The sequence below is a fragment of the Petaurus breviceps genome, unplaced genomic scaffold, assembly GCF_028583685.1.
Source record: "Petaurus breviceps papuanus isolate PSGF00001 unplaced genomic scaffold, PetGlider_PUasm1.0 187, whole genome shotgun sequence".
Lineage (NCBI taxonomy): Eukaryota > Metazoa > Chordata > Mammalia > Diprotodontia > Petauridae > Petaurus > Petaurus breviceps.
Window position 1 is genome coordinate 19,559,717 of NW_027185799.1, and position 15,323 is coordinate 19,575,039.

At 39.2% G+C, this 15,323-nt stretch overlaps 1 pseudogene; it reads right to left on the reverse strand.

Annotated features, from left to right (window-relative positions):
• Nucleotides 1–10,076: 10,076 nt before the first annotated feature.
• Nucleotides 10,077–11,129, reverse strand: LOC138163121 (calreticulin-like; annotated as a pseudogene).
• Nucleotides 11,130–15,323: the final 4,194 nt, after the last annotated feature.

Genomic DNA, 15,323 nt, shown 5'->3' on the forward strand with positions numbered 1-15,323 from the left:
TCTCTCTCTTTCCCCATGACTGTCCAGCTTGTGCTCTTCATTATATAGGTATTAGCTCCTCCCTGTTCAGCCCCTTCCTGTGACATCAGCAACAGGGGTTCATACCTCCTGTTTCTTTACAGAGGCTTAATTTGAAACTAGGTGCTAAGTACCTGTCAGCTTAGCAATACAAAGGGATCTTCAAATTTCATTACTATAACAGAGCACTAGACCTGGAATCAGAAAGATATGAGTTCAAATTCAGTCTCAGACACTTACCATGTGATACTGGGCAAGTTACTTAACCTCTGTCTCCATCAGTATCTTCAATTCTACAATGGAGATTATAACAGCACCTATCTCCCAGGGTTGTTGAGGATGAAATGAGATAATATTTATAATATTCTTCATGCCATGACTGGCAGATAGTATGTGCTATACAAATACATATTCCTTTCCCTTATTACATTCAAGCCTCCCCCAAGTGCCAGTATTACCCATCCCCAAACCACAGGGATACAGAGAAAAAACAGATTCCATCTTCAAGGAATTGACATTTTTCTAAATGGATACATTTATGCAGATCAGATCATGCCAGTCCATTTAAACATCCCAACAAGGAAGATATCTTAGGATTATCAGAAACATTGAGGGACCCTAGCTGGGACTATTGGGGTTAGGGCACTGTGCCACATCCTGTTATGTACCAATGAATGGTGCTTGATCAGGTTCAATTCCAAAGAGCCTGGCCTCAAATGAAGGGCAAGAAGCTCTCTTTTTTTACACTTTTGGGACATTGTTTCCCATCCTAGCATCCTTGGATATGATTTTAGCTATGGCTCAAGTCTTGGGTCTCTCCAAAAAGAGGGAATGAAAAGGCATTCTATGTACGATATGAGACAGGCCATGAACTCCTACACAAAAAAAAAGAATCCTAAAGGGGTGGCTAGGTGGCACAGTGAATATAGCACTGGCCCTGGAGTCAGGAGGACCTGAGTTCAAATCTGGCCTCAGATACTTAACACTCACTAACCCCAAGGTCACTTGACTTGACTTGACAAGTCACTTAACTCCAACTGCCCTGACTTCCCCCACTCCAAAAAGCAAGAAAAAAAACTTAAATACAGGGTACTAACAATCTCCTCACACTTGGAAAACAACCAAAACAAAACAAACAAAATAACTTAAGCTAGAATTTAGTCATTTAACTTATAACTTCAAAACTTGCTGGGACACTGATATTCAAATTTCATCAGAACCTAAAGCAGTTTTCAGGATGGCTAATTAAACATTTTTCATATCTAGGCACTACACCAGCTAAACTACTCCTGCTGAAAGAATGGCCAGGCTAGTGCCATCCCTAGGAGGTTGGCATCTCCATTACAAAAACATTCCTTGGTACCAGTTCATTCCTGTTGCTGCTTCTGCAGCCAGTCACTCCTCCATTGGACCCAAGACCCTTGGACCTCTAAAATTTATGAGGTTGCCCTCTCACTTGGACACCTTCATCTCAAGAATTGTGTTTGATCATCTATTTAGGAACAGAATACCAAGGCAGAAAATATGGACAGGGGTTTAGATGTAAGGTCTAGTTGAGCTTGTGCTCCACTAATGAAGTAGGTTACAAAGTCTTACCCATACCTCCACTTTCTTCCATAGGTAGGACAAAACAAAGGGAGCATTAGTCGCTATATTAGAGAGTAGCAGCCAAAAGGGCCATGCTGGAAGCTGCCTGTTCTTTTTCCAGATGTGATTCTCTGCCTCCCTGCTGCTGTCATGAAGAAGGAGGGAATGACCAAGAGGACACACAGGATTTATCTCTTTATCCCAAGACATAAAGTCCTTTCAACACTTCCTAACATGGCTGTACAAATGTTCCAAAATACTCACATGAACTCTAGAAAGAGGAATGTAAACTCAGCCTGTTCCATAGTATGGGGAGGCAGGTCAGGGGGAGGCTAAAAATGGTCTCTGCTGTGTTGATTATATCACTTTCTTGTTCAAAAATCTTCAATGATTCTCTTTTGTCTGTAGGATGAAATACAAATTCCTAATCTGGCATTGCAAAGTAATTGGAGCTATCAATAAATTTAGAGAGCATTCTATCTAACCTCCATATCTTACAGTTTAGGAAATTAAGGCATAAAGAGATTATGACTCGCTTAAGTTCACATTTATAGCAGGTTCAGTTGTGTCACATTTTTCCCTTAAGGTCCTAGGGTCCTCTGAGATATTGGAGTACCTTTTCTCTACTGTCATTGGCTTAAACATCCACAAATCACTAAAATTGTGGGAAATAAGTGAACCACCCTGACTCCATCATGTGACTCAATTCTGGATCTAGCTCAGTTATGCTACTATTTAAATTATTAGGTCTGGTCCAATTTCTGTCTTGTGACAAATCTTTATTCAGTTATGGGAACTGTGAGAAGACTTTATTGAATTGCTTGAACCTAATCCAGTGTGTGTGGGAAGTGGGACCACCTCTCCCTGTTGCTTGGAGACTCTTAACTTAGGACCAAGGTTATGTTGACTGGATACCTATTCAGATCTGAATATTGATGCAAGAAGTTTTCTCATAATTATACATCTCAAACAACCCTTATGTTTTATGTGAAATCTGGCCCTGTACTGGTCAATCAGTTACTTTTTTCTTGTTCCTTTAATTGAATACAGACTCTTGGATGAGGGAGGGGGACACCTCTTTTTCTGATTTCAGGGAATTGTATCTGTTCTCTTTTCCCTTCTCACTAAACTCAGAAAACTTCTATTCTTTCCTACAGTTAGAAATCAAATTACCTAATTTTGTATCCTGATTTGTATCCTGCTAATTGTTTTCTTTTAATACATAAAATTCTGTTTCCCCCTGTATTTTGTGACTACTAGAAAGCTGAAATGCTTGGAAGCTCAAACCCTTATGCCATCAGTCATTTCAGATTTCACTCATCACACAGATGTATTCCCCCAAGTTTTAGGAACCCAGTGATTTGCAACCTAATTTCATTTAATCATTTAATATCAGGTAGCTTTTACAAAGGAATATGTACTTCCAAAACATAACAAATATAAATATAAAGCATTTATCATCCAAGGCTTACTAAGAATAATCCTCCTTCCTTAAACTTGGTCATTTGGTTGGTGGTGGAAAATTGGGCTCAGAACTTAATTCAGTTCCTACATGGAATTATTCACACCAGGTTCACTTCTAGATGTGTCAAAAATGTCAGCTGAATCCTTCTCCTACCCTAGAGTTCTAAAAGTTCCTCCTGAAGACCTTTCCTTGCTCCCCAGGGTCTTGATGCTGTGTAGGGTGGATCCTTATTCCAAATTATCTTTGACTCACTCTCTGAAAGTTGGAGACGTTACTCACTTCATAGGATTCCATGAGTTAAGTAGTAACCACAATCCTCCAGAAGTAAATTAGGCAGATACTGTAGCTGATATTGATAGGAATCTTATGAATAACCACTGTATCGTTAACCAAAGAGCCTCCTCTCCAACATGATTGATTAACATCAACCAGAACAAGTGACATAATATCTAGGTTACAGAATGTCTACATGTGTTCCAAAATCTATCTCTTTAATGTGCTTTTCTTACGGGTTATAATTCTCCAGAAGCAGTTCTCCAGAATCCTCAACATGAGAGTTGCCATCTTATTAATAAAAATAACAGGTGGCATTTATATAATGTTTTAAATTTATCAAAGCACTTTATCTGCTTACAACAACACTGGGATACGCTTTTAAAAATTATTATATTTTATTATAATATTTTACAGATGGGGAAACTGAGGCCAACAAAAGATTTTAAGTGACTTGTCCAAGGTCATACAACTAGGAAGTGTCTGAGACTGGACTTGGAACTTAGGTCTTTCTGCCTCTAGGCTCAACTGTCTCTATCTACTGCCACCTAGCTGCTGAGGAGTGTATGAGTTTTTCAAGGAGGACTGTCTCTTCCGGAATGAGGGCTTACTGAGCCCTTTTCAGGGCTTCTCATTCACCTTGGTATTTACCTTACACTCAATTTGCACAAGTGGCTCTGAGAAGTTGTATACACTATGCCACACCCAAGTAAACTGTCTTTGCAATAAGGCTAAACAAGGTGGAGGGTATCCAATGGGTCTCAAACCTATTGGTGAGTTAAGGAGGTGTCTACCACAATCATGTGAAGACTTCCCTGAGATGTATAGGCAGATGAGAATAATATATTCCAATGAGCATGAAGGAAGCTGAATCAGGTGCTGTGGAACACTTAGAGCTTGGTCAGACATTGACAATACCAAGATCATCTACTGCATCCCTGATCATTACCAGTCATCTTGACTTTTGTCCTGCCATTCATTGAACTTCAATAACTCTGGAAGAGAGAGTGAGGCTGATGCCTTTGTACAGCTCTGCCTCACTTACATCCAATTCATGCAAGAGTTAAGACATCAACCTGTAATGTCACTGATCCTCTTTGAAAAGGAAGGACAAACAATAATAGCTGATGAATGAAATCAGTTGTTTTGTTTTTGTTTCCCACTCCTATTCTAAATAGGTATTCTTGTTCAAATATGACTTGTATGGGCTTTCTTTTCTTTATAGATAATTTTCCTTTAAGGAAGGGTAACATTTGCAAATACATTTTATGTGTAGACAATTTTTTTTCTGGAATTTCCATCTTTCTTTAGCAAGCAAGGGAAGAAAACAGAAAAATAGGAAAGCAAAGAATGGAGGAGTGAAGTGATAAAGCACATTTCCCCAGGCATTTTCAAGGCACACAACAATTCAATTCTTACAGAATCTTCTTTAGCCTTTTCCCCCATCCTTTGTCATCACAATCGTGATTTCTTTCCTTTCAAATTAAAGCAATCTAAATATTCTAATATTATTTTGGAGTCATGCTTCTGTGAATGTTTCCAGAGATTATATTCACTTAAATAATTCTTGTAGTCACAACAAGAGCAAAGTGAACCACTACTAGCCAATAATGTTTTATTAATATCAAGAAGGGATAAGTTGACATACTATCTACTATTGAATTGATATATAGTTTCAAGGTGTCCTGGAAAGGCCATTGGACAGTGTCAGAACATCTGAACTTGTAGTCTCCACTCTGCCTCAATAAGCTCCACGACCTTGGACAAGTTACTTAGCATTTATGGCTTTCACTTTCTTCACAAAATAAGGGAATTAGAATGGATGATCTCTAAGGTCATTTCCTGCTCTAATATTTGGTGAAGTGTTCATTTGATTTTTATTTGGAGGATACTGATACAGAATTTGCAATGTTTTTGTTTTGATTTCAAATTGATTTTTCTTACAGCTTTCTTAAATTTCTCATGTAGTGAGGCTCCACATGTTGTCAAGGTCTGTTTATTCACATATAGGATAGAGCTGTCTTTGTGTGGTCTGAAGGGAGGCAGAATATGTAATTTCTTCTCCCTCCACCCTTCTCCAAGGGATACTTTAATTCCTTGCAGAAGGGTAAGCAGGGATTTAGGGTCAGAGACAATTCTGCTTTCCTCAAAGAGAAACTTTTATCTATTTGTTCCCTAAAGTATTGTTAGTCTGGGAAACATGATCATTTTCAAGCTAATTTTTGATTGTTGTTTCTTTATTGGTGGGGAGTAGGATCCCAAGCTTTATATTCAAGCCTTTATCATTTTCTCTCCATTCAACAATGGATGTACATAGAACACAGACAAGAAACCCATTTATCCAAATTGGTAGCAAAATAGAGATCAGAGAAGGTATACATAAGAGAATATGTACAATATAATACAACACAAAGGAGCTCTCCATTTGGGAGCAAGGTAAGTCAGCTCAACTGAGAAAGAGTCCGAAACCTTGCTCAAGAAGAAATTCCCTAAAGTGTGTAAGATAGCAAGCTGGGGACATGACAATGACTGCCAGCTCCTCTAATGTCTTCCCAAAGTCTTTTTCTTCAACAGCCTGAAAAGGGATTGGCCTCTTCCTTCCTCCTTCTTGAAAATAAAAGCCAGAAGCTGCTGAGGCAACTGAAGGGCCAGAAGTGCCATGCTTGAAGAAGACTGAAAAGGCCTCAAACTCTCTATCTCTCCAATTCCACCTTACCCATCACACAGGGCAGGATATTGATCTCTACTATTGAGGAGAAAGTCCTATACAAATGGGCTTAGGATTGATCTTGATACAAGGTGTTTGTCTGTTTTCTTCTCTACAGATGTTTTGGGCATGGGAGTGTTTGCAGGAATAAAAATCATAACAATACTCCATAGACATATATATATATACATATATATATAATATACTATAACTATGATTTTATTGGTAGACGGAGCTGCCAGTAGAGAAACTTCACCTGTCAATGAAGTGGATAGTTGAACTAGAGCACTAAGGCTTAGAGACTTGCTTCTATTCATATAGCAAATATATATAAGAAACAAGACTTGAATCCATCTTCCTGAATCCAAGGCCAGCAACTATGTTGCCTCTTTATAGTCCTTACGCTTTTTTAAAAATAAAGATATTATAAGTTAAATTGATATTTTTGTTTCTAATTTAAATACCAAGCAATATGAACATTTCTCTATACAAAGTGGATTGGGAAAAGTGAATTGTACATGAAAATTCCAATCTCAATTGCATACACTTTGCATTTCCTTTGAAATATAAAATAAATTCAGCATATAACTTTGTTTTTCTTTAAAATTTCTTTAGAATTTTATTTTTTTCTCAGTTACATGTAAAAGTAATTTTTACATCTATTTTTAAAACTTTGAGTTCCAAATTCTCTTCCTTCCTCCCTCCCTACCCCACCTCATCAAGAAGGCAAGCAAATCAATATAGGTTATATGTGTGTTGTCATGCAAAAAATTTCCATGTTAGTCATGTTGCGAAAGAAAATATAGACGAACAATAACAAACCTCAAGAAAAATAAAGTTAAAAAATGCTTCCATCTATATTGATACACCATCAGTTATTTCTTTGGGGGTATATTTTTTGTTCTTCATTTTTTTCATAAGTCCTTTAGTGATATCTTGGATCATTGTATTACTGATTTTAGCTAAGTCATTCAACAGCTGATTATCTTGCAATACTGCTATTACTTTATTCACAGTACATTTCACTTTGCATCAGCTCATGTAAGTCTTTCCAGGTTTTTCTGAGAGCATCCTGCTCATTGTTTCTTTTCTTTTCTTTTTTTTTTAAGCAATTGGGGTTAAGTAACTTGCTCAAGGTTACTTTCTGGGTGTGATGCTAAGTGTCTGAGCCTGGATTCGATCCCAGGTCATCCTGACTCTGAGGCCAGTGCTCCTACTGTGCCACCTGGCCACCCTTAAGCAATTGGGATTAAATAACTTGCTCAAGATTACACGGCAAGGTGTTTCTGGGTGGGTGCTAAGTGTCTGAGCCCAGATTCAATCCCAGGTCATCCCAACTCTGGGGCCAGTGCTCTTACTCATTGTGCTACCTGGCCACCCCTTGCTCATCATTTCTAATAGCACAATACTATTCCATGATAATCAGATACCACAATTTGTTCAGTCATTCCCAATTGATGGACATCCCCTTAATTTTTAATTATTTGCCACCAGAAAAGAGATTCTATAGTTTTGTACATATAGGTCCTTTTTTTATATCTCCTTTGGGATACTGACCTAGTAGTGGTATTGCTAGCTGAAAATGTATGCATAGTTTTATAGCCCATTGGATGCAGTTCCAAGTTGCTCTATAGAATAGTTGAATCAATTCACAACTCCAACAATAGTGCATTTTGTTTTATTTTTCACACATCCCTTCTACCATTTATCATTTTCTTTTTCTGTCCTATTAGCCAATCTAATAGGTAGGAGGTGGTACTTCAGAATGGTTTTAATTTGCATTTCTTCAAAAAATAGTGTTAGAGTTTTCTTTTTTCTCCCATTTGGTTACAAATAGCTTTGATCACTTAATCTGAAAAGTGTTCACATCTTTCAATCATTTTTTGATTGGGTAATTGCTCTTATTTTTATACATTTCACTCAGTTCTCCATATGTTTGAGATATGACACATCAGAGAAACTTGCTTCAAATTTTTTCCATAGTTGCTATTGTGAAATGTATTTCCCTCCATCCTGTTCCCCCTTGTTTATTCTATTCTCTCTCTCTCCTTTTACCCTGTCCCTCCACAAAACTGTTTTGCTTCTCACTACACCCAATCTGTCTTCCCTTTTATCATTCCCCTTTCACCCCTTAATTTTATTTTTTAGATGTCATCCTTTCATAATTCAATTCTCACCCATACCTTCTGTCTGTATATACTCTAAGTACCCTAATAATGAAAAAGTTCTTATGAGTTACAAGTGTCATCTTCCCATGTAGGAATATAAACAGTTTAACCTTATCAAGTCCCTTATGATTTCCTTTTCTTGTTTATCTTTTTATGCTTCTTTTGAGTCTTGTATTTGAAAGTCAAATTTTCTATTCAGCTCTGGTATTTTCATCAAGAATGCTTGAAAGTTCTCTATTTCACTGAATATCATTTTTTTCTCCTGAAGGATTTCTAAGATTTGCTGGGTATGGGATTCTTAGTTGTAGTCCTAGCTCCTATACCCTCTGGAATATAATATTGAAAACCCTCTGGTTCTTTAATGTAGAAGCTGCTAAATGTTATATTATCCTGACTGTGATGCTACCATACTTGAATCGTTTCTTTCTGATTGTTTTACCCTTCACCTGGGAGCTCTGGAATTTGGCTATAATAATACTGGGAGTTTTCAGTTTGGGATCTCATTAAAGAGGTGATTAATGGATTCTTTCAATTTCTATTTTACCCTCTGATTCTAGAATATCTAGGCAGTTTTCCTCCATAATTTATTGAAAGATGATTTCTAGGTTCTTTTTTTTTGGCCATGGCTTTCTGGTATTCCAACAATTTTTAAATTATCTCCCCTGGATCTATTTTCCAAGTCAGTTGTTTTTCCAATGAAATATTTCTTTTTCACTCCTTTGGTTTTGTTTTATTTTTTTAAATTTTTCTTGAAATCTTTAGCTTCCATTTCCTCTATTCTAATTTTTAAGAAACTATTTTCTTCAGTGAGCCTTTGTACCTCCTTTTCCATTTTCCCAATTCTACATTTTTTTGATGGAGACACAAAATTTAATAGAAATTTCTTTTTTTGTTGTTCTTACATTGTCAATGAGACCAAGCAAAAACTGCCACCCCCTCCCTTTCCACCCCCAACAGGGGCTCTGCACCAACTCCTGTCCTCAGTCCTGTCAGAGGGAAAAAAGGGAGCCAAGAGTCTGGCTTAGGCACTATTGGCCAAACCTTAGCCCCAATGAATGCTATAGGATACCTAAGGGCAGGGCCAGGCTTGACAGAACCCTCCCCTCCTCTCTGGCTTCTGAGGATGGGAAAAATCAGAGGATCCAGGACTTGAGGCCAATTTGGGGAAATGAAGAAGCTTAAGATCAGAAGTCTCTATCCCTGGGGGCGGCCAGGTAGCACAGCGAGTAAGAGCACCGGCTCCAGTGTTGAGAAGACCTGGAGATCGAATCCCGGGCTCAGACACTTAGCACCCACCCAGAAACACCTGGCCGTGTAACCTTGAGCAAGTTACTTAACCCCAATTGCTTAGGGGTGGCCAGGTGGCTCAGCAAGTAAGAGCACCAGCTCCAGTGTTGGGATGACCTGGATCAAATCCGGGTTCAGATACTCAGCACCACACCCAGAAATAATAACTGGCCGTGTAACCTTGAGCAAGTTACTTAACCCCGATTGCTTACAAAAAAAAAAAAAAGGCTCTATCCCTGGATAGTCATCAGGGAGGCTGAGGAAGCATGCAGAGTGACACCCTTGATCCCCATGCCCCTGAGCTCATGGCTGAAGGGTCCTTCACCATCTGCCATCCCCAAGATGTTCTTGGGGGCAGAGGGACCTGAGGGAGAGTGGATGAAGACAGATACCAGTTAAAAAAACAACCAAAACAAAAACAACCAAAAAAACCCTCATCCAGTCCCATACAAACAACCCCACCCACTGGAAACAGTTATCCAGTCTCACAAAGACATTAGTTGGCTCCTGGCCTGACCCCCCAGGGTGTTTCCAGCCTCAGTCCTGGCCCTGACAAGGTAGGCAGCAGTCCCTATAGCTCTTCCTCGGGCTGGGCACCATCCTCATCTTCCTCATCCTCATCCTCCTTATCATCTTCTTTCATCATTGGTGATGAGGAAGTTATCAAAGATGGTACCAGATTTCACCTGCCACAGGTCCAGGCCCAACACACCTAAGCCATCGTATACATAACTGTTGGGGTCAGGTGTGTACTCAGGTTTGTCAATCTCAGGATTCAACCACTTGCCCTTGTAGTCAGGATTGTCAATCTGCCAGGGCTTCCATTCACACCTGTATCCAGGGTTCTGGATCACTGGTGGCTCCCACTCCCCATCCATCTCTTCATCCTAGCCCTCAGGCTTCAGAGCACCAGGGTCAGGAATGTGTTCAGGTTTCTCCTAGTTGTCTTGCTTTGTGTCTGCGGGGTCATCAATCTTGGCTCGCTTCTTGGCCTCAGGATCCTTGATTTTTGGGGGAAGTAGGAAGTCCCAGTCATCTCCATAGAGCGAGATTCTACTTGAACATTGTCTGTCTTCACTTCATATGTGTTGTCTGGTTGAACAATCAGGGTATACAGGTGGGTGAACTCATCATCCTTGCATCGAATGTCCTGATTGATCAACATATTCTTGCCTTTATAGTTAAAGATAACATGAACCTTCTTGGTCCCTGGGCCACAGATGTCAGGGCCAAACATTATGTTATACTCTAAGTTGCCATGCATGCTGGCCTGGTCTTGGCTGGCAGAGAACATCTTCAAGTAACCACCACTACAGTCAATGTTCTGTTCATGTTTGACAGTGAACTGCACCACCAGCATCTGGACCTTGTTGCTGAGGGGCTGCATGCCTAAGGACAGGGCATAGAATTAGGCATCCTGACTTGTCTGTAGCCCTTTGTCCTTCTCATCATCTCAGTAGAACTTCCCAGAGGAAAGCCTAAACTTGCCATAGTCACTCTTGTACTTGGATTCTACCCAATGATCCTCCCAACCATCTCTGTTGAGGAACTGCTCCTTGAAATAGACTATGTGTCCAGTGGACTTGGCTAGACCTAGCAGACCCAGCAGCAGGAGTGGCATCATGACAGGAAAGCTTAGGTAGAGAGAGCAGGGATCAGGTCTGGACACAGGATCCACAGGCTACAGCAACACTCTGGCTCTGCAGTAGGTACACCAATTCTACCTTTTAAAGACATTTTTCTTCAGTGAATTTTTGTGCCTCTTTTTTTCATTTTGACAATTCTGCTTTGTAAGGCAATCTTTTCTTCATTGACTTTTTAACTTCTTTTACCATTTTGCCTAGTCTGGTTTTTAAGGTGTTATTTTCTTCAGTATTTGTGTGTGTGTGTGTGTGTCCTCACCTGTCTCCTTTCCCAAGCTGTTGATTAATTTTTCATGATTGTCTTACACCACTCTCATTTCTCTTCCCAATTTTTCCTCTACCTTTTTTACTTGATTTTCAATTTTTTTTTGAGGTCAATTCATATTTTTTCTTGGTGGCTTTGGATATAGGAGCTTTGACTTTATTATCTTCTTTTGAGTGTGTGTTTTGATCTTCCTTTTATAGTTATTTTTGTTATATATATATATATATATATATATATATATTATTATTATTATTATATTAGCTTGCTCTTTTTTCCAGTCCATTAATTGACTTTTAACTCTTTGTTAAAGTTAAGGTTAAAGACTCTACTTCCAGGGTGGCATGTACATTGTCCCAAGCTCTAGAGTTTTTGTGCAGCTGTTTTCAGAGATACTTCTAGAGACCTGTAAATTTTCAGCTCTTCCAAGGTAGCATCATCTAAGTGGAGGTGTGTTTACTACTCTCCTTGCCTGTGCTTTGGTCTGAGTGACCACAAACATTCTCTTCTGCTTTGGAACTGTGATGAGGGCTCCTGCTCCACTGAAACCACAAGTTCTGTTGTGCTAGTGCTTCTCTTCACCCTGGGGCTGTCAACCAGCACAGTGACCTGGATCCAAGTATGCGCAAAGCAACAGAGTCCTCCCTCAGTGATAGCAAAAAGATCTGTGTAATTTCTTTCTGAATAGTTGTTCAACCCCTTTACCATTGTTGTACTGAGAAATCAGCAAGTGAGACCATTAATCATTTTAAGTGGAGTTTAATTGCCGGTGACTGCCAGGGGTGAACACAACCGAAATCAAGCAGCCCTGAGATGTATATGCTCAGGGTTTATATAGACGAAAGCCACAATATAACTGTTACCAAGGGGAAACCACAACTTGACAGTTATTATGAGCAAGCAGGGGAAATACAGAAACCAAAAGGTAGCAATCAGTTCATTGCCTAATGACCCATTTGTTGCCCAACTGGAAAGTACCCAAGTAACCAGGAAGGGGGAGGGTCTATGGGTTCCAGGTGGCAGGTTTGGGCAAATCTACTAGGCAAACCTATCCATGATGGAGAGATGGATTCACAAAATGGTGGTTATAGCACTGTCTGTGGGCTGAGAGCTCTGGAAGCAGCTCCTTCCACTGCTGATTCTGTGCCTCCCAAGGCCTGCTCCTGGTTTGCTGGGCCTAGTTCTGTGATGGGACGCTGTGCTGGACTATCCTTCACTCTTACTCAGGTGTGACAGAACTTTCTTGCTGACCTAAGTTGTCTTTGTCTGAAAAATTATTTCATCCTGTCCTTTTGTGGGTTCTGTTGTTCTAGGGATTTTTAATAGCATTATTTAAAGGTATTTACAGGAATTTGGGGGAGATCTCAGATTAGTCACTACCTTTTCTCTGGCATCTTTGCTCCAACCTCACTCCCCAACATATTACTTTCAAAGGTTTTATGTTTTTCAAATCACCTTCATATAAGAACTCACATTAAAATAGTACCTTAAGATTTCCTCACAAGGTATCATAGAATTAAATATTATTCTTTCATTAGCACCATTTTTTTCATATTATATAACTGAAGTACTAGTGGATTTTTCCTATGAGGTAGAAGCTATCAACCAAATTTGAACTGACCATGTGTTTTCAGCTGATGTTCTAATAGTGGGGACTGACTTATGCTGATGCCATTCACAATCACTTACTCACTGTCGCTTATGATCAATGGTTCACATTTATCAAATGGCTAGACTTGGATCACATATCTGTGGCTATGGAACAAACATAAAAAGTTCTTTTCTGGGCACTGGATCTTAAACTAAGCATTGAAATCTCACTGTATGGGGTGGCCAGGTAGCACAGCGAGTAAGAGCACCGGCTCCAGTGTTGAGAAGACCTGGAGATTGAATCCCGGGCTCAGACACTTAGCACCTACCCAGAAACACCTGGCCGTGTAACCTTGAGCAAGTTACTTAACCCCAATTGCTTAAAAAAAATCTTACTGTATTTCTTTATACTATTAAATTTTCTGATCACTTTTCCAATTTGCTATGCATTTTCTCTATGGTTCTAGGGAATAGCTCAATTTAGTCACTCACAATCTGTGGTTGTTTAGCTCAGTTGGATAGATGAATGTGTTAATGAAGTTGAGCCCTTTTGTAGGCCAATTAGCTTTGCTTAGTTCCAAGGACACACACTGTACCAGGAACCCTAGCCAACACTCTTGGAAAATCATGTTATTCTTCACAAAGGGGACTGGATGATGGGGTATGGACAAATTAATACAAACCTATTATTAACATGAAGGGAAAACAAAACAAAAAACAACAGCCATTAATTGAATATAATCCCAGGCAAGGTTTGCAATATCTGTACCTTTGAAGACTATTCTCCCACATATTATCATCCTCTGTAGGTTTTGAACTTATATGCTTAGGCATGAAAATTGAATTATCACAAAATAAATCTCCACTTACTATGGAGGGCCAAATATTTTTGCACTAAAAGTGTGCCTTTATAATTCAATTCAATTAATATTTATTACGCATCTTTTATATGAGTTACTATGTTATTACTGGAGGTACAATGATATAAAAAATGTGCTGCCCCAAAAGAGATTGTGTTCTATAGAGGAGGATCCAACATGTACAGAGAGAGGTAAATACAAATGTTCTAGAGATGCTCTCTCTTTCCTTCTATGTCCAGAGAGTGAAGATCATAGTTCAGGCAAAGCATGGGGTATCATTATATGAGGAGATAACTCTCCCACTTCTCTTTTAAGACCCCTATGCAATTAATGGGGGAACTTGATTTGTTCTGTTTGGTTTTGTCCTCAGTTTCAGGTGCCAGTGGTGATCCCCTCTTTACCCAGGAAATTATGATGACTTCAAAATTAGCATTCTAGATGAGATTGTACAACCAGCTGACCTGGCAGGGAAGTCTGGAGAAGCCAGTGTACTAAGACTTGAGCCTGAGGAGTGTTTTAGATGTGGAAGTGGGACTGTGCTCCATTGGAAATGGGTTATGCTATTTGTGTATTTGTTTTATGCCTTGGAAGTAAATATTTCTTTGTAAAAGTCAGTCTTGCTAATAGTGGTTAAATGGAACTGGGGTGTAGAGGAATCCCTGCTACACTTGAGGGAACACCACAATTTTTCATTTGTTGATTGACTGAATCTTTAAGTATCAATACTCTTTAAGTATCAATAGATATTATAGAATTCTACATAGAAACATTGATATACTTAGATGTTTTATGTTACTGTATCCTACATAATTACTGATAGTAAGGTTAGTGTGTGAACTCTGGAACCATTAGATTTCTACTGTCTAGGAGAAATGTTCATATACTTCTTGCATTTAAACCAATATATACTGCTTGTCTCCTGGGAAAGCAAAATGTCCTACAACTGTGTAGGGTGACACTAGTAGCTCACATATTGAATGATTCTCTAACTGAGCCGACTTGGCTTCTTGTTCTGATGGGGAAATTTTCATTTCCATTTGGATTGCCATGAGTTGCATGGATTCATCGGGAAATTTGGGGTACCCTTTGAAATAAAGCATCCAGAGGGAATTTCCTGGACCATTGTGAAGGTCATCTATACTAAAGGAACCCCTAGAGAATTTGTGTGCCCTGTATAAAAAGGGGCATTATTTTGTTCTTATGTCCACTATAAAGAAAGGGATATTTTTTAATAGACCCTAGTTTGAATGGTCTTATGCACCAAGGGAATCATTTGAAGAGTTCGGTTTTTTTATTTGAAAGAAGGGCAACAGAGCATCAGCCCTGGAGTCAGGAGGACCTGAGTTCAAATCCAGCATCAGATACTTAACACAAAAACTAGCCATGTGACCTTGGGCAAGTCACTTAATTCCCGATGAAGAAGAAGAAGAAGAAGAAGAAGAAGAAGAAGAAGAAGAAGAAGA